This window comes from Cyrtonyx montezumae, unplaced genomic scaffold (genome assembly GCF_038088225.1).
Source record: "Cyrtonyx montezumae isolate F1298 unplaced genomic scaffold, pur_monq_1.0 scaffold_23, whole genome shotgun sequence".
Taxonomy (NCBI): domain Eukaryota; kingdom Metazoa; phylum Chordata; class Aves; order Galliformes; family Odontophoridae; genus Cyrtonyx; species Cyrtonyx montezumae.
This window is the reverse complement of record NW_027071970.1, coordinates 6361611-6383981: the sequence shown is the minus strand read 5'-3', so window position 1 is coordinate 6383981 and position 22371 is coordinate 6361611. Positions and strand designations below refer to the sequence as shown.

Genomic DNA, 22371 nt, shown 5'->3' with positions numbered 1-22371 from the left:
GCTAGAATCCTGGCAGCCAAGGTTTGCAAGGCACAGAGCCTTGCCTATGTAACCTGAGCTTTGCTGATAGAGCTTTTGGTCAGGATTTCTTGCTGTTGTCTGTTTAATAATGGAATGAAATGTAGTTCCCTGTATTCTGATTTTTAGGATCTTCCTTTACTCTTCTTCATAGGATGCATGGTATATTCAGCAGCCTTTACTGCTGGAAGCACTTAATCCTTTTTGTGGAGTGTGAGGATATACACCAATGTGCTTATAGAGGCTAGATGTGACCTAGAAGTATAATTGAAACTCTGCTTTTGAAACTTGTACTGATGTTGTAGTGTTTCAGTTTAATGAGTGAGAGAGGTTTATAAGGCAGCTGTGTATATAAAAGCTAGCATGAATAGGGTGACTACAGAGTTACTGGGCAATAAGCATACTGCACTTTGAAGGGGACATCTACCGGAGGGTTGAAGGAGTTACACAGCAAAATTTTTTAATTGGAGATTTAGAACCCAGAGGAAATTTAAATGGAAGATGCAGATGGAAGATTTTTAATGAAAGATGCAGGGAATTTGTCAAGAAGGAAATAATCCCTACAGGTAGGGTTTATTTTCCCACTCTTAACTGTAATTCCGCTTTTCAAGTACCTGTTACTGCTACTGATTGTCACACCTGTGTGCACAGCCACCTTTACTGCATTTCAGGTACAGTGTATATTCTGGAGGTCACACGTGAAAATGAATGATTTCATAGAATTAAGTGTAAGCAGAACGATAAGCGTAATGTTCACTAAGGATTGGGTTTAATATGCAGAGTTTTAATTTTGAATTGGTGACAACTGCTGCTGATGAAACCTGGCACTTCATCTTGGACATAGAAGAGTTGCAATGTCCCTTATTGATTTTCCTTTTTTTTTATTTCCTCTAACTCAAGGTTTCATTACAGTAAAAGCTGATGTGTGACAAAGAAAATTATAGCAATAGATGCTTCTGGGGCTCACATACCAAGCATGCGATAATTCTGTGCCTCGCTGAAATAGTTGCCTAACTCCAGATATAATGATACACCAGAGAAAGAAATCAAATCCTGGTCAAATCAGTACCAATGTGTTTCTTGTAATCAAAAGATTATATTCTTGCTGCAGAGCCAGTTGCTAGCCCCAAGAAAAGCTGGGAACTCCTGCCTGGCCCTCAGAAGCATTTCCATGCAGGCCTGGTTTTGCTGGATGCATGAAGAGAATATCATCTGCCTTGGGATGGTGGAGGGACCGTGTAGCACAGGGTTCCCAATGGGCTGCAGAGCTGTCTGGCACTTAGAAGTGCTGGAAGCCTTTTCTGCTGAGAAGTAGGCTATTGAAGCAAGATGCCGATGCAATTTGTCATCTGTATTTGCTATCATCTCAGTACATCCTGGCTATTGCCTCTGAGGATTGTTACCAGACTATCTTCTTCCTATCCCCATAAGTCATTAATGACTTGTAATATAGCATTCTTTACAGCCTCCACAGGCTTAGCTGGGATTTCGATCACTGTATGAAGATGATAATTGGCTGCTTTCTCTTGTTGTCGCTTACAGACTCTGTAGATGTCCTTGTCTTTCCTCCTTCCTGAGTTGCATGGTTCAACAGCCTTAAAGGCAGGCATTTGTGAAGGCTCGGACATGGTCTTAGAATGTCTCATCATGTACTGTGTTATTTAGCTTGGTCTCCTGGCCAGTAGCTAAATTTCCCACTGTTAGAGTAGGACTGAGACAGGTGGAAATGGGAATGGTTGTGCCTGGGAGGTGGCTATAAGAAAAAAATTGCTTATTTGAAAGCATGGAGTCACTATGTGAAGGTTCACAACCTGAAAAGTTGTGGAGCATCTGGGGAAACGTTGTGCTGTGAGGCTCTGGTGGAGCAGTTTCCTCCATCCTTCTGTATGTGCTGTTACTGTGAAAGTACTGTGAACGATACTGGAGCTTAATAAATCATGGTGATGTTTGTAGGTAAGAGTATCTATTCCCTTAAGACTTAAAACCAAGTAACAGAAAAAGGACTTTACCTTTCCTGCAGTGCTGGATGAAGTCAAGAGCAAGACTGTTACTTCACATACAAAATAACAGTAACGTTTAACTCATGATCAGATCCTTCATTCTCTAAGTTTTTTGTTTTGTTACAGTATTTTCCCTTTCAGTGTTGTCACAGTATATCCCAGCTATGCAGGAAGTCCTCTACACCATTAATTATGCAGTGAAAATACAAAGAAAAATGTCTTGTTTATCCGAGATGTATAGTGTAGCTTTACAATTTTTTTGTATTATAAGATGACAGGTTTTGAAAACTTGTTTCAAAGTATGTAGGACTTTTTCCTTCTCATAAATAGAGCCCATAAAAGAGTGACCATACACTGTCACTGGACATTGTTTAGGCAATTATTTCCTAGGCTTCCTTTCCTGTAAACGACACAGTGACGTTTTGTTTGTCCATTGAGGGAGCTGTTAAAAATCAGCAAAGGAAGCCCTCTTCTTAGGTGTTTTGTAATAAAGAACATAATGTTTCAAAGGAATGAGAGCTAGCAGTTCCCAGTGCTTCCTAAAGAACAAGCTTGCTACATGAAATACAGTTCTGAGCCAATAAGCAGCCCTTAAGTGGGAGCCAGGGATTAGCTTTCTCCTGTAGAGTTTGCAGAGCAGCAACATCTTTCACAGTGATTGGTCTGAGAGGCTGGAAGCATACTCCTCATCTCAGTGACATGGGTCCTAGCAAGTCCAGAAAGAGGATCCCTTGTTGCATGGATTGATGCTAGAATCATTTAGAATAGACATCTCCCAGTTACTCTTCGTCCCCATTCCTTGCAGCTACACACAGCACTACCCATGGAGGCATTGTGTTGGAGGCAGCAGGGAGAATTTGTTGCTCACTGGGCGTAATTTCCATACAGAAACCTGATAAAAGGATGGCAGTGTAAATTGAAATGAAACATGCTGTTTGTGCACTGAGATTGCAAAAGCACCTTCAAAATGCACACTGTGCATTAAAGATTTAGTTAATTAGATATAGATATCAGTTAAAGGTTATCAGGAAGGACTCTTCCTGCTTGAGGTGTTTTGTGTAGGTAGGCAGGGTCTTGGAGTGATGTTGAGGTAAGGTGGCCAGCCCTTAAGCATGCCTGTATTATTGTGTTCTGATTCTGTTGGTCAGCAGTAAAAAAAAAAAAAAAGTGCTTTTTATAAAGCCACTGAAGGGATGAGAGGCTGTAATTTCCTTTGACTTCACCAGGAATTGCCAGTGCCCAATTTCTGACAGCATTTGACGCCCTGAAAATTCAGAGGAATAAAGCCTGAGGGTGTACATCCTTTTTTGAAGGTTGTTGTCTTGCTACATAGTGCATGCTGTCGCAAGCCAGAGTGGTTTTAGTCTTCGAATCACTGAATAATTTATGTTGGAAGGGACTTTTGGAGGTCATCTTGTCCAAGCCCTGCTCATAGCAGGGTCTTCAAACCTTTGATGACATCCTTGTAAGACTGTGGGTGCATGCAGGTAGTTGGAAGCTTTGTTAGGGATGACTCAGGGATAAACCTGAAGCCATAACCATTTTAGCTTTAGCTAAACAGTGGGTGGAAAAACTCACCTTGGAATTCTGCACTTGATCTCTAATTATGCAGAACGATGGGGATCTCTAGCAAGTTAAATCCTAAGTTATGTAAATGTAAAGAAAAGGAAACAAATGGCACTCTTAGATGACTATCTTTGTTTAACATTACCTTCACTTTATTTATATGCGCTGGTCAGATAGATAGCACTGTGTAAGCTCATTCAGGTTCAGTGACTGATAGTGCATTTGTTTCCTCTGAACTGTCATGCCAAGAAGAGAATGTGAGCATCTAAATAACTGGAGTCAGGAATTTGTGCTTAGCCCTCACTGGGTAATCAGTCTCACAGGCTCAATAGGAGGCATGCTACAGAAATAGCAGGCAAGAGAGTCTGAAAAGATGTAGGATGATTTCTTTAGCATAAATATGGTTTCGTGTCACTTTATTTCCATGACTCACTATATCTAATATAAACAATACAAGGCAGAAGAGGACTGGCTTTCTGAGGGTGGAATCAAATATGAATAAATTTAACAGGGCTCTAAGCTGCAGAGAGCTCCAGTGGAACTTTTTTTAGTCTGACACTTCTCTTGTCATTAGTAGCTGAAAAAAGAATGTTTCAGTCTTTTTATTCAGCAGTGAGTAGCAACAAAAAGATTTTAACCCTCCAGCCCACTTAATGTTGTTCTTATTTTATGGTATTCCTGGGGTGTGCTAAGCACCTGTCAGAACAAATAATAAATGTAAATTCTATCCCCAGTGTTACACAGAGGGGTAACAGATGCAGGAGAGAGAATGGAGGATTAAGCAGTAAAAATCGAGCTTAATTTTAAAAGTTAATCAAGTCATGCTTGGTGCTGTTAAAGTGATTTATCTTTGCATCTTTCAAGCTGCTTGCTAAAACTGGGGAGTTCACACTGAGCACGTCACCTTGCTCATCTGGTGACTGGGTTGTGCTGGAGCCTGGGGGCCTCAGCTGGGATTGAGACCATACTGTGCTTGGCACAGTACAAATGAGGAAAATTAAGTCAGTCCTTTCCCAAGCTACTCAGCTGCAAAAAATCTTGCTGTGATGATAGTTGTGGTTCAGTCTCTGTGGATGCATATTAAACTGAAAAAAAAAAAAAGAATCAGCTCCTGTTATTGAGAATATACAGTGCAAACAGTCATTTCTGGTTTTTTTCTGCAATTGTCTTTATATTGATGTAGGACAGAAAGACAGCAAAGTAATCTACTGCAAAATATCCACACACAGAACATGCTTATTTTATTGTTTGGCTTATTGATAGTGATTGTAATTGGATTTGTTTTTATCTGGCACTTACTACAGTCAATTCTCTACGCATGTATTTTGTGGGTTTATCTGGCGAGGCCTGAAACTCAGGAATGTGTGTGGGCTTTTTTATTTGCCTCATCCTCAGCATTTGATGGGAGAGGCAACTGCAGTATTTTTTGACTGTTGAATCAGTCAATGCAGGCAAAGTTATTCCTCTTGATATTTGGCTCTGAAATCCCACTGGACGCCATCTCAGCAGTGCTTTAACTTCTGAATATTGAAACCAGCCAGTATGATGAAAATGAAATATTTTAAACAGGAGAATTCTGGCTCTGTGTGTGTTACATGCAAGAGAATAGCTCTTTGAGAGCCACTCTGGGTTACAGCCATTCCTGGAGAAGGAACTGGGACTTGTTTTGTAGTTTCCACATGCCCTACAGGATGGTGCCCAGTGGTGGAAGAAAGCAAACTGAATGATGTCTGGGTTGATAATTGCACTATTAAGATGGGATGGATCTACTAGGGTTGCCTCAAAAGTAGCACCTCCTACTTTATTATGTTGGCCCACAACATCAGAGGTGGATGTTAGTGGTATGGCAGCAGAGGTTGAACCTTCCCACCAATATCCCGTTACATTTTGTTGCTGTGTGACAGATGGCAGCAGAAGGGGCACTATGACAGAATGGCACCTGACATGAGAGTGTGCATGGAGCAAAGGTGTGTCACTGAGCTTCTCCATGCAGAAAGAGCTGCACGCATTGACATTCACTGATGCTTGCTGAATGTTGGTGGAGGCTGAGCAGTGGATGTGAGCACAGTGTGGGGTGGGTGGTGCATTTCTGCAGCAGTGACAGTGGGTCACCTCTGCTGGTGCAGATTTTTAAGAGTGGCATGCATGTCTTGTTCATAGCAGGCAAAAATACACAGCTAATGGTGGTGACTGTGTTGAGAAACAGCATGTTGTGGCTGAGAATTTGTTAGTGTGAATAATGTTGTAGTGCTCTTTATATCTGTTGCAGTTTCCATGGAAATAAATGGGAGGCATTAGTTTCAGAGCAGCCTCCATAAGTAATGTGGTTTGGCTTGACAAGGGTGTAAGACAAGAGGCATTACTCAAAGGTGGCAGTTATGGGTAGAGAGTCATATTTTAGTGCTGTATGCTGTATAATGTGGAGATGATTATGCTAAATGTGCATCCTGTTAGACAAAGTTGCTGGCTATAATATGATCTTTATTACATCGAAAGGTTTTTTTGTAAGTAAGTGTGACATTCAGACAAAAAGAAAAAAGATAGAAATGGCATGAGCATATAAGTAGGTTTGTGTAGGTCAGGAAGGCAGCAAGGTGTCTGATCCTGGGCTCACGGATGAGGCAAAGTCCCTGAATAACAGCCATGCATTATGCATGTTGTAAAAGAGAAATGGATTGTGCAGTCCAGAAATGAGGAACAAGGTGTATCCTTTATTTTTTGATAGAAAAATGGTAGAAATTGCTGAGTAGTATCTTTTCTGCACAGTCAGGAGAGGCCACCTTGGACGTAGGGTCTCTATGGGGAACAATGCGAAATGTGATATGGAAAGTAGCAGCTATGATTTTTTTTTTAAGGGCTGTGTTTCTCTTCCATAGGTGGGCTGTTGAAATAGGCTTTCTTGAGCAGAGGAAAAACCAAGCACAGCCTAGTAATGTTAGCAACACTCTTCTTCTGAAACATCTTTGCCAGCTGTCTTAATGAACAGAGAAACTCTTGTTCTGCCAATAGAAGCTGTTTCCTTGCTGCGTCTTCTTTGCTATGTGTTATTTCTCTGCATATTTACCTTGAACTTGGAAATAGGTTTCTGATGTTTGTCTCAGTGGCCTCTTGTTGCTTTATTTTCTTTTAAATTGATTTATAAGCTTTCACTTGTTTCCTTTTTGCATGAAGATGTGTGGGGATAAAGGGATTGAATCTCTCCTTCCTTTGCTTCCTCCCCTCCTGATCCTGAGCATGTCTCATGCAACACTGACCTCATCAGCTGTGTTTTTTAATACTGCAAATGGAGGAGTCCTCTAATGGGAGTTGAAAAGCAATACAGTTTGCCTGAATGACTCATCAGCTAGATAAAGAATCCTGACTACAGAGCAGCAGTGCCTTGGTGCTTGATTGGTGCTAACAGCAGCCATGAGACTTGCTGCTCTTCCTGCTCGCATCCCCCGCGCTATTGGAGAGGATTTCCAGTGCAGTTCAGTAGATTTGACCTAGTAAGCATAGTGCTGGGTTTTGTAGTGCTTGACATCAAAACCAAAAGAAGAACAGGTCAACATGGATGCTTCCCTGAATGTACGTGGAGGGTGGGGGATGGGGAAGCCTGGAGCATGTACTTGCTCATCCCCTACCTGTGTGCTGCCTGCCAGAAGTGGCTTAGTCTCTGTACTCAGCACAGTCTAAAGAGTGTCTCTTCCTAATGACTTTTACTGTGGAGCTTATTTTCCTTTGGGAAATCTCAGACTGTAGGCAGGGCTGATTTCTTTGGTTAGTAAAAGCTATTCTCTTCGAGTCAGGGCTCATGGAACTGGTGTTACATGCATGCCTAGAATATATGGAGTGAGATAACATCTTTAATGGAGTTCAGAAGAAAGGAGAAAAATATTCCTTTGTTTAGTGTAATTATATCTTTTATATTATTATTATATATTATGTCATACAAGATGTAAGTTGCTTTGAGAAAATCTTACTGGCAACACTGTTGTTTGTATTCTTCCCCCCCCATGTGTAGTGATGTAGATTCTGCTGCCTCAAAGCCATGAGTTATACTACATATGTAGAAGCTGTAAACAATGGGTCGAGGTAGAACTTTCTTTTGCAGAGAGAAAGTTTGAGACTTTCCTGGATGAAATTAAAATCTGTTCATGAATCTCAGGGGAATGATTCTACTCTCCTGTTTTAAGGAAATCTCCATATTCTTGGCTCTTTAATGCATGCACGTGGTAATACATCTTATGGACACAGAACTTGTCTGAGTCCTAGATCATGGACTGAAGGATGCTAGTGGATTGATTACATTCTCTGTTATAGCAGAAATTTAGCTTTATGGTTTTTCTTTTAGATATCATTGTGATGATTTACTAAAACAGTGACAAAAGACACCTAAAGTTAAATCCATTGGATGCTTGATTTAGTTTGATGTAGATCGTGTCTGGAACAGAACTCCACGGAGTTCATAAGATAATATTTAAAATACAAAGGTCATCAGACATCACTTTCCAAAATGGGATACGTACTCTGATTTACTGTCTGAACAAAGAAGTTCAGCTCCAAAAAGCTGGTAATGCTGTTGGTCTGGAATGTGAGCTTTGTTTGACTTCATACCTGGGAGATTGCTATTAAGCTGCGGTACTGATTTTAATTTAAGTTAAATGCTGAAAATTCCTCGTGGATTTTCACATCAGGGGACTTATGTAAAGAACTAAATTAGAAGGTTTCAATTTTTTTTATATTGACAGACTAAATTACCTCAGCAAATAGTTAAGTTTTTGTTATGTTACCCATTTATTGATGGTGGTCCCTCCTTTCTGGGTCCATTATTAATAAAAAAAGATTACAGTATAAAATAAAAAAAGATTACAGTAAAACTGTACTGTTAACCTTCTCTTCCTGCCTGCTTCATTCCATGTCATTGCAATCTGTACCACAGAAACATAATTATAATATTGGATGACTGGAATTTGAGATGATTTAGCTTTGGGAAGTGAATTTGTTGTTTAAAATATGGGGAGCCACGTGAGTGGCTGAGAGCTGCATACCTGTGGCATATGGTGAGACAGCCCTTCCCTGGGGGCTTTGCTGGGGAACGTGGCTGATTGTGCTGCAGTGCATGGTGTCTGATGGTTGCATCTCTTAAGCTGCTGCGTTAATGTTTTGTATTTATGTACGTGCATTACCCAAAAAGGTGCAAACTGTTCAATTGGAAAATAAAGTCTACAGTGTCTACTATGAAATGTGTCTGCAGAATCTATTTATAGGCAAGGTTTGAACTGATGAACTTGCCTTACGCTGCGCCTCCCAAACAGATGCTGGAGACAGTCAGTGCAGTTATAGAGATGTTATAAAGCTGGTGCAGTTTGAGGTGTTGTACATTTTGTGTTCTTTTAAGTCAATAGCTTTAAAAGCGTTCAATGCATTGTGCTCAACTTGGGTGGCAGAAAAATCTAGATTTAAAGCCTGGATGGATTAAGGGGTATTCTGGATTTGTGACCATTATGAAGATGAAACTTTAAGCCATTTTTTGTTCAACGGAAGAAATGTCATACTCACACTTCATACTTTCTATATTTTTCAGGTTAATATGTCTTACAGACAGCTCTGAATAGCTAATTAATTTAAGTTTAATCTTTTGAGGTTGACTTGGTTTCCTATGTCTATAAGTCAAAACAATTGATGTCTGACTTGTTTTGAAGTTCAGACATGGTTCTGATGAGCATTATGGCTATGGAGCTCTGCAACAATGTGAAATGGGTGAGGTGAAAAAGATTTCTTCGTTTTCATGTTTCCTTGGGGAAGAGAAGATGGAAATAGGTTTATAATCCTCACTTGATTTGGTGAAATGGATGGGTGGTATGGATCCTGAGAACCATCTGGAATGAGACATCTCTAACCATGGTGGTGACCTAATTCCATGCTGTCTTGGAAGTAGTGGGAGGAAAGGAGGGACAGAGAACAAGAAGCACACAAGTTGGAAGCAGAAATGACACTCCAGTAACACTTAATGATGCATTATTGTCTGTTAACTGCAGTGTTTGCAGCGTGTCAAGTTAATAGTAGTCCAGCATCCGCCGGAACCAGTCCTTGCCGTGCTGATTCTCAGAGCAGTATGTCCCCGCAGGAGTGGATTCATTTTTCATTTATGTTTACTTGCTGTAATTCCATATTGGGGAAATGTGCAAACATGAGAGATGTCCTTGAGGAAAATACAGAAAGGCTGTAGGAGAGGGGAAGTATGAAAAACTGTAGTGTGTCTGAGATTGTGCCTTCTATCTCACAGATCCTACACAAGGCATGGCAGTAATCCAACCAGGAGGGAAGGTGATGCATTTTTTTCTTCTATACTTAAAATTTGTTTCATATTTTGCCCATTTCCACTGTAATTCCACTTTCAGAGATCTTTAAAAATCTTTGCTTGGATCTCTTTGGCAAAGTGTGTACTTTAATCTTTGGAGAGATCTTAAACCAAAAAGCCTTTCCTTCCTGGTCAGTCCTGGCAGGTTTTTTTCCTGTTGAAGTCTTACTTCCTGAATCAAACAGTGTTATTAGTTTTTGGATTTCCTTATCGGATTAGAGTAGACTTGCGATGTTTTTGGCAGTGAATCACATTTATCCACCAGTGAAATGAGGAGGTGCAAAGGCCTCTGTCCTCTGACAGTTCATCCCTTTATTTCTTCTAGGGAACATCTCCATACTATTGTCTCAAAGTCCAGCACTTCACGTGTCAGTTTGATCTCTCTGCTTTAGGTGTTAGCAGCTCTGTAAGCCCAGTCCTCGAAGGGGGGGGTGGTTTCAAAGTGGATCTCCCTGGGTTTATCAGGTTGCCTGGTAGAACCTACTTCAAGGCATTAACCAATGGACCTGTGCTGTTCAGTGTTAAACAGCAGCTTTTCTGTCCTGTCCTAACCTTTTCTGCTTTGTCTGTCTGCTTGTGAGTGACAGTTAGGTAAAGAAAAAAATGTAGCATGATTTTCATGGAGGAAGTCCTTCAGTTTAGCTGAATGAATACTGAATTCAAGAGTAAGAAATCTGATGGAAATCTAAGGTCTGTGAACCCTTTGAAATAATACCTGTTGTTAATTAAAAGTATCAGAACTGAGACAAATCTTTCTGTGATTCTTCATTTACTTATTCTGTGTTCCCCCACACTCCTTTCTTGGTTGCTAATGGATATTGTGATGACTAAGACTTTTTCATAGCCTTGGATTTCCCTGTCTGTCCTGTAAGGCCGGACCTGCAATGAAAACACCAGGGTTATTTGAAGCACAAGTATTTGGTATGTTTGCTATAGCATCAAGAAAGGTGAATGGTACATGAAAGCTTAATGAAAAGGTTGTAACAAAAGCACTGGAGTAGAATGCGTTGGTACTAGGGGCAGGAAGGCTGTGTTTTCCTCATCCTGGCATGCACTAACCATGCTGAACAGTGCTTGGATCTGCCAGGGGAGGGCACGTGTTCTCCAGAGGAGGACAGGCTCCCTCCATTGTCCCACATGCCTTGGGGAGCCAGGGCTGGAGCCGTCTTGGGCATTCACTCAAAGGAAGATTGAGATTTTTGTTATTCTCTAAAGTAGGCCGTTTGATCTTCAGGGCTAACGTTCTCGTGGCAGTTTGCCCAGGAGATGTTAAGTGGCCTCCATAGAAGTGAGGCCTTAAGATTTGCTGTGATAGTTTAATTTTCATCCTCCTCTGTTTTAACAGGCTTCCTGGCAGTTCTGTTTCATTTACTTTGTGTGGGGTTAATGGCTTGATAGGTACTGGGATATTAGAAAATGATTCTTAATTACAAGCCATGAAATGCCGAAAAAAAAGTGCACAATATTTTATGAAGAGACAACACAGCTAGCCTACTAAATCAAAAGGGATACAGTACTAATTTGCACAGTAAGATATTTTGAAGCTACAGGGGCAGGTAACAAGATTTGAACATCACTGATTTGTGTGTGAGCAGAACTGAAATACACGCAGTGAGTTCAGTGAAGTAACCTGCTGGTGTGCCAGTCAGACCTACCCAGTAACCGACCCAAACAAGTGCAGTTCTGCTTTTGGCATTCAGTGCCTCTTTCTGTAGCAGTAGCTCACTTCTACTAGACAGTTCTCATGACTAAAGTGTACAGGGAGAGTTGTGTTATGTGCCTTGATGATCTCAGTTTTAGAGAAGGAATAAGCAACTAGCAATCAGTTTTAAATGAGGGGCACAAACAGAACAGAAGTTCATAGATTGGGGTATGCGTTAACCTGCCTGAACCATAACATCTTGAACACTGCCTGTGATGAATGTGTTGTATGTGTATTTGTGTATATAGATATAAAAACAGGTGATTTCATGCACAACAATCATGTGTTTTTTTAATCCTCCTTCATTTTGTTTATCAAAATAGGTATGAAGTCCTCAGATAGATAAGCACTCCTCCTGCCCTGTCATGGACCAGAACTGCACTTCGATTGTCAAGGCAGGGGTTTATCACTGAATGCTTAATATTATGAAGTTATTGTGAATGATGAAAGTTGAGATCCAAACATAATCTGTCAGTGTAATTAAATTAAATCCTTCTGTCTTCCTAGAAACAGGACTTAACAATACTGAGATACTGCTACAGGAGAGTTTTTTGATTTTAGCCGTGGTGAAGCGTGCAGCAGTTGGGCTTATGCTTAGAACTTGGATTCTAGTGCCTTATGAAAATCCCAAGTGATGTTTGCAGATGATGGCTGTGAATCCTGGATGACTTCCAGAACGAATTAACAACTGTGGTTGCAGGCAAAACAGACACTTATAGGAGATGCATCTGAAGTGCGAAACACAGAAAAAACAAGAACTGTCTTGGGTTGTTTAAAAGAAGAAAAGATAGCATTGTGTTCAAACATCAGGGCCATGTGGCTTAGGCCTGCTTTGCTTACTTAAAATATGGAATACTTCAAAATCTGCCTCAGATTTCTCTTCCCAATCTCTGCGCTTCTCTCACTGTCATGGAGGCTTATGACAATACTGAGAAGATTACAAAGATAGAAACGAGAGCTCTTGGCTGAACGCTGTGGAATGGAGGAAGGATGAATTCAAAGACACTTGGCCAATTTCTCACTGAGAAACCTAATATCACATATTATAGGAAATACACAGAAAATTAATGCCTTCAGTGCTCAAAAGCGTTCAGTAGCATTCCCATGTTTCATAATTTCCAGTCCACTGTGGCTTCTTTAGTTCCCTGCCATCCCTTTTCAGAAGGGATCTCTGGGTGGAAAGATTTAGCATTCGAAGATCTCACTGCAATTGTGTGGAGTTCAGCAATCACTTGCTGTGCTGTTCTGTATTATTTGGCCTTTGCTGTAGATGCCTTCCACCACTGTAGCAAAACATCTAGCTGAGTTGTTCAGGGTAGAAGCCCACATTCCTTCTGTGTGTAATGTTATCCTGAGAAAGAAGCACTGTAGTTTTGTCTGTGTTTTTCCTTGGCATTGGTACTGGCTGCCATTCAAGTAGAAGTCTGGAGTACTAGAGTAGCTGGAGTAGTTAAGGGCAGTCTGAAGTTGAATTTGTTCCAATTTCTATGTATTTTTAGATACTGTAGCATGAAATTTCATGCCCTCCCAGCCATGGCCTGAGGGCAGCAGCACTGGCATGGCAGTTTCCTTTACTCCTGTGGATCTAATAGTGTGAATACAGAGCACGATTCTGCATCGGTTCTTTTCTTTAATGAAACTCATTAACTATCACAGCTAGTTCTTCAAAGTAAATGTTGTCACAGTTTATACACTTATGCATAAATTTTACACAGATGGGAATTTTTCTGTGTAATGAGAGTCTGCAGTGTAGTACCTGTGTTCCTGGGCAGTATGTTTATTAATAGAGTGGGGAAATTTAAGTCTGGGGGCTGCCTATGGTGAACAATTCTGAGTGAATGGGTACAATAAACGGGAAGGAAAACACAGCACTTAGTGACATTTTCAGCTTTGTTCATGTGTTTCTGTATAAAGAGGATTTTTTTTAATGATCTGATTTCTTTCTCAGTTGGACTCAGAAGAGCAGTTTTATGTGCAGGAGGAACCAGGTGGATGTTTCAGACTGTTACAGTGGATGTAAAGACTCAGTAGAGCTGAGTGGTGGGGGAATGGACTCTCAAGGTTATGGCTGGGTAACTTATATTGCCAGATATTATTCAAGATGAACACTGTGTGGTTTACGCTATTTGATTTAATCACCTCCTCTCTAATGACATGGAAGCATAAAATGATTGTGCTTTCAACTGAGGGCATTCTTCTCCAGGCAGTGAAGAAGTATTCCTCTGCCCCCTAAAATTAGTTTAATGTTTTCCATTGAACTGTGATTTTTAAAAGTCACACATATTTGGGGATGGCTTGGCAGTTGTGGTTGCTTTTATTTTGCTCTAATTTCCCACTTCCCTGAGTAAGATTGTGACCGTATTTCATTCTACCCCTTCTCACCTCTGTGCTTAATTCTGTATGTGGGTATTTGTCCTCACAGCCTTACCTCTGTGTGAAAGTGGGGACGAAAAGATGACCGTGTGCATGTACCCCTACCCAAATAACCACCTGCCCATGCCTGTTTCTGTACTAGATAGCATTCCATCTATTTGTGTGCTGCTGTCACATTGCTTTGGTACACAAAATGTTAATCCATTTCTTACATTTTCAGTTTTCCAGAGTTAGCCTGTATAGTTTCTTCAACCTAATTGGTTTATAGCCAGTTAACAGTCTTAATTTCTTAACAGAATGAGTTGATGCGATCTTGCTGTTTTATGTTAGTGCATAAATTAAAAAGAATATTGTGTAAATTAAAATGGAGTAGCTGAATTTAAAGGTATGTAGACATCTTTCTCTTCTAAAATTACATATGGATTCTGCATTCCTGTTGAAGTTTGAAGTGCAGTCATTAATGTAAGCCTGTGTCTGACTGCAGTTGTTACTCTAGATACAAAGAAGTTGAAGCCTTCGTGCTGTTCCTGTAGTGCTGTGACTGCAGTCAGTTTTCACAGCTTTATAAATCACTATAAGGGTGTGGGAACACACCCGGTTGTGTGTGTGTAGGAAATCATTAATCCATCACACGTTCCATTATCTCCAGGTTTTGAATTTTAATGGATGCTTTTCAGTTTTCTTTTGAGCTACTTTGGCTCTTAGGATACACACGAGGATCAAAGCATAGCAGCATGGGTACTGAAGTACAAAAATTACTTCTAATTCCAGGTTTTGTGTGTGCTTTACACTTGACACATTACAGCATGTTGTCTGTTACAATTTCTGATGGTAACTTCACTTAACCTTGTAAAATACCTTGCAGTTACTTGTTGAGAAAGCTGCTTAAATATGCAGTATTTGCGTTGTGATGTTAATGGTGAGTTCTTACTGCTGATTGGATGTCTGAAAACAAAAATTGCTTCTTCTGTATTCAGATTTTTAGAGCGATGGCAGCTAAGCGTGTGTTCCTTGATTTGGGAAAGCAATCATGACCAAACCACTGGGACTGTTTTTCAAAATCACCTCTCAAACGTAGCAATAATCACTGTGATTACCCTGTAGGAATCTGCAGAACTTGTCAAAGCAGTGCACGAAGCCTGAGTGGTCTTGCTTATGCCTTAAATTCTCAGTTAACTCAATTAACCCACCTAGTTGTGTCTGTAGGCAGAAAGTATGCTGGGAAAAACAGACAAAAAGTATAGGAGTCTCCCAGGATGAAGCACACCCTGTAAAATCATACTGTCTTAGATACAATGAGAATAATACTTTTTTCCCACACGAAAAACTAAATCCATTTAAAGTCTTGGCAGTGCACAGTGTCCAGCAGCGTGGCCATTGCTGTCATTCCACTCAGCTTGATGAATGCAAACCAGGCAGCTTCACTAAATTGCAGCAATAAAACTTGTGTTTCAGCAGCTGAGTTAGTCTGACTGTTCGTTGGGATGACTGCTTCTGTGGCAATTGGATGGAGCTTACGATTGGCACACGCACAATTAAAATCTGCCCTTCAAAAGTGTAAATCACAGAGACTTAATGAAAGCTCAATCATATTCTTAAACAACCTCCCTAAAAAGTGACTGTGAATTGTACCAGCAAAGATAGTGCAGTTTTCAGTCTCAACACCAGTGAATGCAATGGAGTACTATTTCAATTGATTCTGGCCTCAGCCATAGATTGATTCTTCCTGAATGTGAGCTTTGAATCTGTTTGCAGTTTAAATTTGCATAGGATCGTTGATTTCTTTTAATTAACATCTAGCCTGGAATCATGCAGTTCTTGGACAATCTGATTGCTCACTGCTGTCATGTGGAGCATGGTTAACAGTTGGAAAGATTACTGTGTTTTGTAATAATGCATATAACAGCTTTAGGAGAACATAGCACAAAGCTATTGCTTTACAAAAGTATATGGACAGTAGTATTCAAACTTTAGTGCTGTGAATTAAGTGTGTTAATAACATAGAGTGGAGGGTGGAGACTCAGTGTTTGGACAGATGGAAAAGGCTGTCTTCCTTTCTGAGGACTGCTACGACCCATCAGAGGGCTGGAGGGAATGGCAGCTTGTTAGGTTTTGTCATGGGGACGTGTTAGCCTTCAGTGGGCAGCTTAATGCTCAGCAGCTTTGCAAAGTTCTTTCAGCCTGCTAAGGATGGTTACCTCTTGCTGGCAGTGAGCAAAACACTGTTCCTTGATTACAATAATTCTAATGAGTTACTGCCATAAGTTTGTGTGCAATTTTGCGTGGCTGATTCAGTGTCACATCTGATGTGGTATTTGTAGGATCTGTTTCATATCTGTACGTTTTCAGTCCTGAGAAGCACTTACAACCTGTTGTGGCTGGCAAGCAAAATATCTTGAATATTTCCAAGACACCTTCATTTATCATTTTCTAGTAATGCGTCAAACTAAGGATTTTTGAGCCTAGAATTTTGGCCTCAGCTTTTTCGCTGCTTTTTTTTAATGCTACAGAAAATGGAGATGTCTCTGAATCATTCAGAAAGATTAATATAATTAGAGAGGAGAAAATGAGCATCTGAGCAGTACTGGTCTGCCACAGTCTTCTGATGCTGGAGTCAGACTGGGAGCTGGCTTCCAAGTCCCCCAGAACTGCTGTGGCTCTGTTGTGTTTGCAGTCACTTAGCTGCCTGTATTAAAAGGCCTGCATTCAGACTAACAGCAGATGTACAGCCATACTCTCTCTTAAATCTGAGGATTATAAACATTTAAAACGCAAATAAGACGTGTGTGGTAGAGCTATTGTTTTTGTATTTTTGTCAGTCCTTGGTTCCTGTTCCTTGGTTTCTTACATTTCCCGCTTGTTAGGAGAAGGCTGTCCAGGCTGGCGGAGATGAAGTGAGGTCTGCCAGCTTGTGGTTACCCATGTCATCTTGCTTTCCTTTTTGCCTGCTCTGTTCTGTTGTGTGGAGGGGGAATTAGAACTGCAAGCAGTGTGCTTTGACAGAAAGGTTCTGCAGGACTCAGTACCTCGATGACATCTGAGGTCATGAGGACAGAGGGCATTGTGCATCCACGGTTTGGGACGCATCTTGTGCCCCTTTTGTCCCTCTGATTTATTTTGTTCTTGTTTTATTTCTCTTTGTTTCGGGAGCAAGAGTAGACGCAGCATGATTCGCATTTTTGCAAGTTGTTCACCTGTTTCTTTCTTATATTGATGTATTAATTACATTATGTATTAATTGCATATTTCCCTTGTCTTTTGTAGGTATGGACTTAGTGTGTGCCTCCCCTTATGACCGTACTTTCCTTGTTTCTCTGCTTCCGTGTGTGTTTTCTTGGTTGTTTTCCCCCTTCTGAGGAACAAAAGTTCTCTGCAGTCTCTATATCAGAAATATTAATCTCAGATGTCTGTTATTACCTCCATGCCTTCTAGTATTTATGTAAGCAGCCACCACAAGATGAGTATGCTGAGAGTGAGAAACGTAATTATCCAGGCGCTTTCTGAAGCTCCTGGCTGTAGCTCCAAATGCATTTTGGCATGTGCCTCTATCACCAGTTTGCAATTGGCACTGCTGCAGCTGATTGCACTGGATGTGTTCATCTCTCAAGTGCCTTTTTCGCTGGTTCTTGTATTCTTCCCACTCACCAATTTATTTGGGGTCAGCATGTTTCACTGCTAGGCTTTCTTGAGTGTGCCATACTCTTCCATTTTGTGGCCACTATATTTAGTGGGTTACTGACCCACCGACATCTTTTATCTCTCGTCCCCACTATTAACAAAATGCATTATTTGGAACTGCGTAAGGTCAAGCTGTCACTGAACTATAGATTAACTGATTTATTGTAATAGCCAAATTTCCAGTGATCAGTCTGCCCTCTCCTTCCTCTCCTTTCTTTTCTTCTGGCTTGTGTTTTCTCTGAATGTTTCTTGTTCAGGCTTTTTCTCATACTCCACACCACAACATTTCTTAGAAAAAGCAACAGGGAAAACTGTTCACAATTAGAAAGATGATTACTTGCCAGTGTTTTAGAATATAGTTTAATCTCCCTTCGTTGACCTTAATGATAAATATAAAACTGTGCATTAGGAAATGGCTTCAATGTCTTTACAGCAGAATCATAGTAATTTTTTCTATATTAGCAGAGAGAAAGCAGTATGTGAGGGGGAAAAAAAGATGAGAGCAGTCATAAAAATGGAAATAGCATGGCAAATGAGATAACTGCTCAAGTACTGCCAGGATAACCAGATTCCCACTGCTGTCACCCCTGGGCCTTTTTAAAGTAAGAGCCAGAAATCTTTTTTTACTGTTTAAAACACAGATAATAGCCAACAAACACAACTCCACCGTTCTTATACCTATTGAATGGAAAGCACCAGGGAACGAGACATGTTAATCAATGTGTTTGGCGTGCATCAGCTGACTTAAAATTATAGGTACTTGCATAATCTTTTTGTGAATATGGAGACATGCATTTCTGTGAGTTAACACTACTGTATAACTGCTTTTTCTTGTTCTGGAAATTGGGGGAAAAAAACCCAAACAATTTTGCTTGACAGAATGTCTGGTAACTGTCCTTCGCTCAGCACTGAGACCTTGGAAGATCAGTTGCTGAAGCAGAGGACGTTAACCTCTGGCAGCTGGAGCAGTGTTGTTCACCTTCTAGAAGGATGTGGGACGGACCCAGAGATGTCTGGCGATGTTGGCTGCAGAGTGCTTCTGGTTCTTGTAATTGCAATGGAACTGTTACTGCCCTGTGCTGTTCTATCGCAGCTACTCAGATCGTTCTCGTACAGTACTGCAATAATTGTAATTTCAGTTTTCATTTTTGAATTAAAATTGCCCACAAAGATTGACTTTTTAGAAAGTCAGTGGAAAGTGAGTGAGTTTAAAACCTGTTAGAGTGACACACATGCATTAAACTTATCTTTTTCTTTAGGCAACACTTTTCTTCCTTACATCAAAACGTTTTCAAATAGGGGCCAGATGGGAAAGCTTAATTTCTCTTTGTTTTGGTCTACTATTTCAATTAAACATAGCAGTGAATTGAATAGCTTGCCTGAAGAAATGTAAGTACAAACCTTTAGCTAAATTCACAGCTGGAATCTGCTGAATTTTTTTCTCTTGAAGACAGTATAGAACTTATCTACTTACAAATTAAACTATTTTCTTCCTTTTCTTGTCTCTTCCTTCTGAGATCCATCCTTCCTTATTTTTTCTCAATCTCCTTCAGGATCTTATCACTCTTCTCTGTCTAGCTTGTCCCCTGTGCAAAGGCAATGACCTGGAGTTAAGAAATGAAGCTCTGAGTCCGTTTCCCTCACTCTAAGTCTTCACTGGACTCTTTGATGGGTTGGGAAGAGCTGTGTAAAGCTCAAGTCTTCAGTAAGCAAAGATCACTTGGCTTTCTGTGATGTCTGGGTTGGGGTTGACTGGGCTGAATATCCACACTTCTTAAACATTCTAATGGTGTTTACATCATTCTGAAATGTTAAAATTAAATCTGGTTACGGTAAATAAATGGTGTAGATGTAATTAACAGGAACAGTTATTTTCTGCAAAGCACCTACTTTTCAAATCCAAAGTAATTTTTAACCTGACATGCAAGCTTAAGTATAATATTATAACTTGCATTTGGAGTTGTTTATACAAGTTGGTAAATGTAATGCTGGAAAGAAAAAAGTGTTAGCTGTTAAAGGAAGTGAAACCTAGCTTGTATCTTACATAATAGTAAATTAATCTTAAAGACTGACTTTGTGTCAGAATCTGTATTGACTGCAGTATTCTTCAGCAAATGCATTTGAAAGAAGTCCTGATTTTTTTTCATGGCCAAAGATGAATTTGGTTACCCCCATGAAAAGCTGTGTTCAATAGGGATATCCTTACTATGCTGGAGAACAGCATCAGGTGAATTCAAACTGTGTGTTAGCATGTTATGTAATAAGCTTCCTTTTTCAGATTTGCATAAAGTGATCAAGTGTTGCATTTTAATTTAATTGGATGTGATGATTCTTATGCATATTAAGCTGTAAAATTTTAAATTGAATTTTTTAAGAGGCATTCTGCTATTTTTAGCAATGTTACTGCAATGTACTTGAGACCACGTCGAGCAGTTCTTGTTCTTTACACGTCATGTAGAGTACAGCAGCCTGTGTGCTGTTGTTTTGTGCATTCCTACCTGTCCTTTGCTTCCTCCATGTCCGGTGAGAGTGGTATGATGCTGTCAGCAGCATCGTGGTAGGGAGATTAAATACTGTTAGCAGTGTGTAATTCATGGCTACCTGGTGGATTTTGCTCATCTCACCAGTTGTGCACGTTCACTAATCTGTATGACCTAAATCTTGAAAGTATCATCCTTTAGATTTTTGACAATTGAGAAATTGTAGTTTTAATGCAACTCTGTTCAGAAGAAATCCTAGTCTTATATTAAATGTTGTCTGGGCTTCTCATAAATACTAATGTTCCAAATGCACAAAGGTTTATGACACGTCCTCCAGTGAAGGATCGTACCATGCTGAAGTGGTCACCTGTTGGCTTCTGCTGTGTGTGTTAAATCTTTGCTATTAAAGATGTGGCACATTTAAAGCAATGTACTGCAGGAGATAGGTGCAGATAGTTTGCCAAAGCTAGTTCGACCATCGTTACCCTAGTAAATAATTTACACCACTGTTTCGCATGTCACCATTTGAGTGATGCTTCACAGCCTGTGGTGGTTTCAGTTCTGACACTTTAAAAATGCCACAGATAAGAGCTGGGGCTGTCCGTGTACTGATCCATGGGCTTTTTACCTCTTTTGCAGTATTTATGTACAGCCTGCTGGCAGCGACTGTTATTACCCAGAGCATCTGTTTTGAAAGGTCTGTGTATCTATCTGTGTTGACTGAGCTGCTAAGAGGTTTTTTTCTGCCATTCTGGGCATTTTGCCACTGCTTCCGTCCAAACTTTGTGTTTTTATCAGCTGATTTAGTTAATGGTTGCTTGCTTGATGTTGATCCACTGATTTACATTATAATTAAGAATGTGTAGGAGTTCATAAAGGAACTCCATGCTCGTATGTAACACAGAAATAAGGCTGTTTTAAATGAATTTCTAAAGACAACTGAGTGTAAATATTGGAATATCAAGGAGTTGGTCATTCACCTCTTTGAGTGGAAAGACTTAGACTGGGTGTTGAGTTTTGCTTTGTTAAATGTGGCACCGTAGCTGTGTTTGTGTCACATCTCCCAGCACAGAGCTCATGCTTCCATGGGTGTTTGATATGTCTGATGCAAGCTGTGGCAGACGGCGTGCCCACACGGAGCCGTGTGGTGGAGGTTCCTCGTGTTTCCTGTCTGGCAATTCTATATAAGCAGAGCTATGTTGTCAGTCAGAGTCATCTACGTTTCCCAGAGAAACAAAACAGCAGTTTGTTAAAGGAGGATGGAAGGTGAAAGGAAGAAGGGGATTAGGCAGGAAATTCCTTCTGCTCGTCCCCCTGTCCCTTGGTTAAGAAAAGCAATTCACAACAGGTGTGGAATACAGCACAAGGAATGCAGCTCAGCTCTGCCTGTACTCCCAGTGATGAAGTCCTTGCTGAGGCAAATGCAGCTGGAGGGCTTCTTGCGATCAATACAGTCAAGACATTGACAAGTTTAACTCTGAACCAAGTGACTTCTTTTCCTCTGGTCTCATTTCCATCTGTGTAACTGCTGTTAACCAAAATTATGCTGTCTGCATAATTATTACTTTAAGTAAGGGAAATACCAGATTCTGGGCTGTATGTTTGCAGTGAAGGTGTGGGAACAATGATTCTGCAGGTAGATTGTTTTACCATGTACCCACATCAACCACATTCTGTATTCTGTCACTCAGGAGAGGAGAGAACCTTTCACAAGTGGTTTTGTGCAAAGCTGTCAGTAAGCAAACTGAGGACAGCAGGGAGCTCTACCTGTCCAGAGAGTGCACCTGGAGCTCAAACAGAAGAAGAGGTCTTGAGAAGTGTTGAGTTCTTACTGGTGAATTTCCTCCTGTCCTTATTTTTCACATTTCCTACTGCTAAAATGTCAAGCAGTATGAGATGTATTTATGTACCCACAGTTGACATTTTTAGAGTCACTAATTGGTATTTAGGCCTGAATGACTGAAAGTGCTGTGGTGTGTGTTTATGAAGGAAACATTTTTTGCTTTTGAATCTATGAATCAGTGGCGAATTAAATGCACTTTGAATTAAGTGCTATGTTTAGAACTATTTGATGCATGGAATGTTGGTGGTACGGGGACAGAGATCAAGAGGATTGGAAGGGTATCTTAGCTAAAAGCACTTCCTATTGAGCTTATGTTCTGTACTCCAGTTGTGTGGGATCTTTGAGGCTCTCGGGTGATGGTGGGATAG

General features: G+C 40.4%; 1 protein-coding gene across 1 annotated transcript in view; it reads left to right on the top strand.

Moving 5' to 3' along the window:
- ARVCF (ARVCF delta catenin family member) overlaps positions 1–22371 on the top strand; it is a 203587-nt gene that overhangs the window by 39314 nt on the left and 141902 nt on the right. The window lies entirely within an intron of this gene.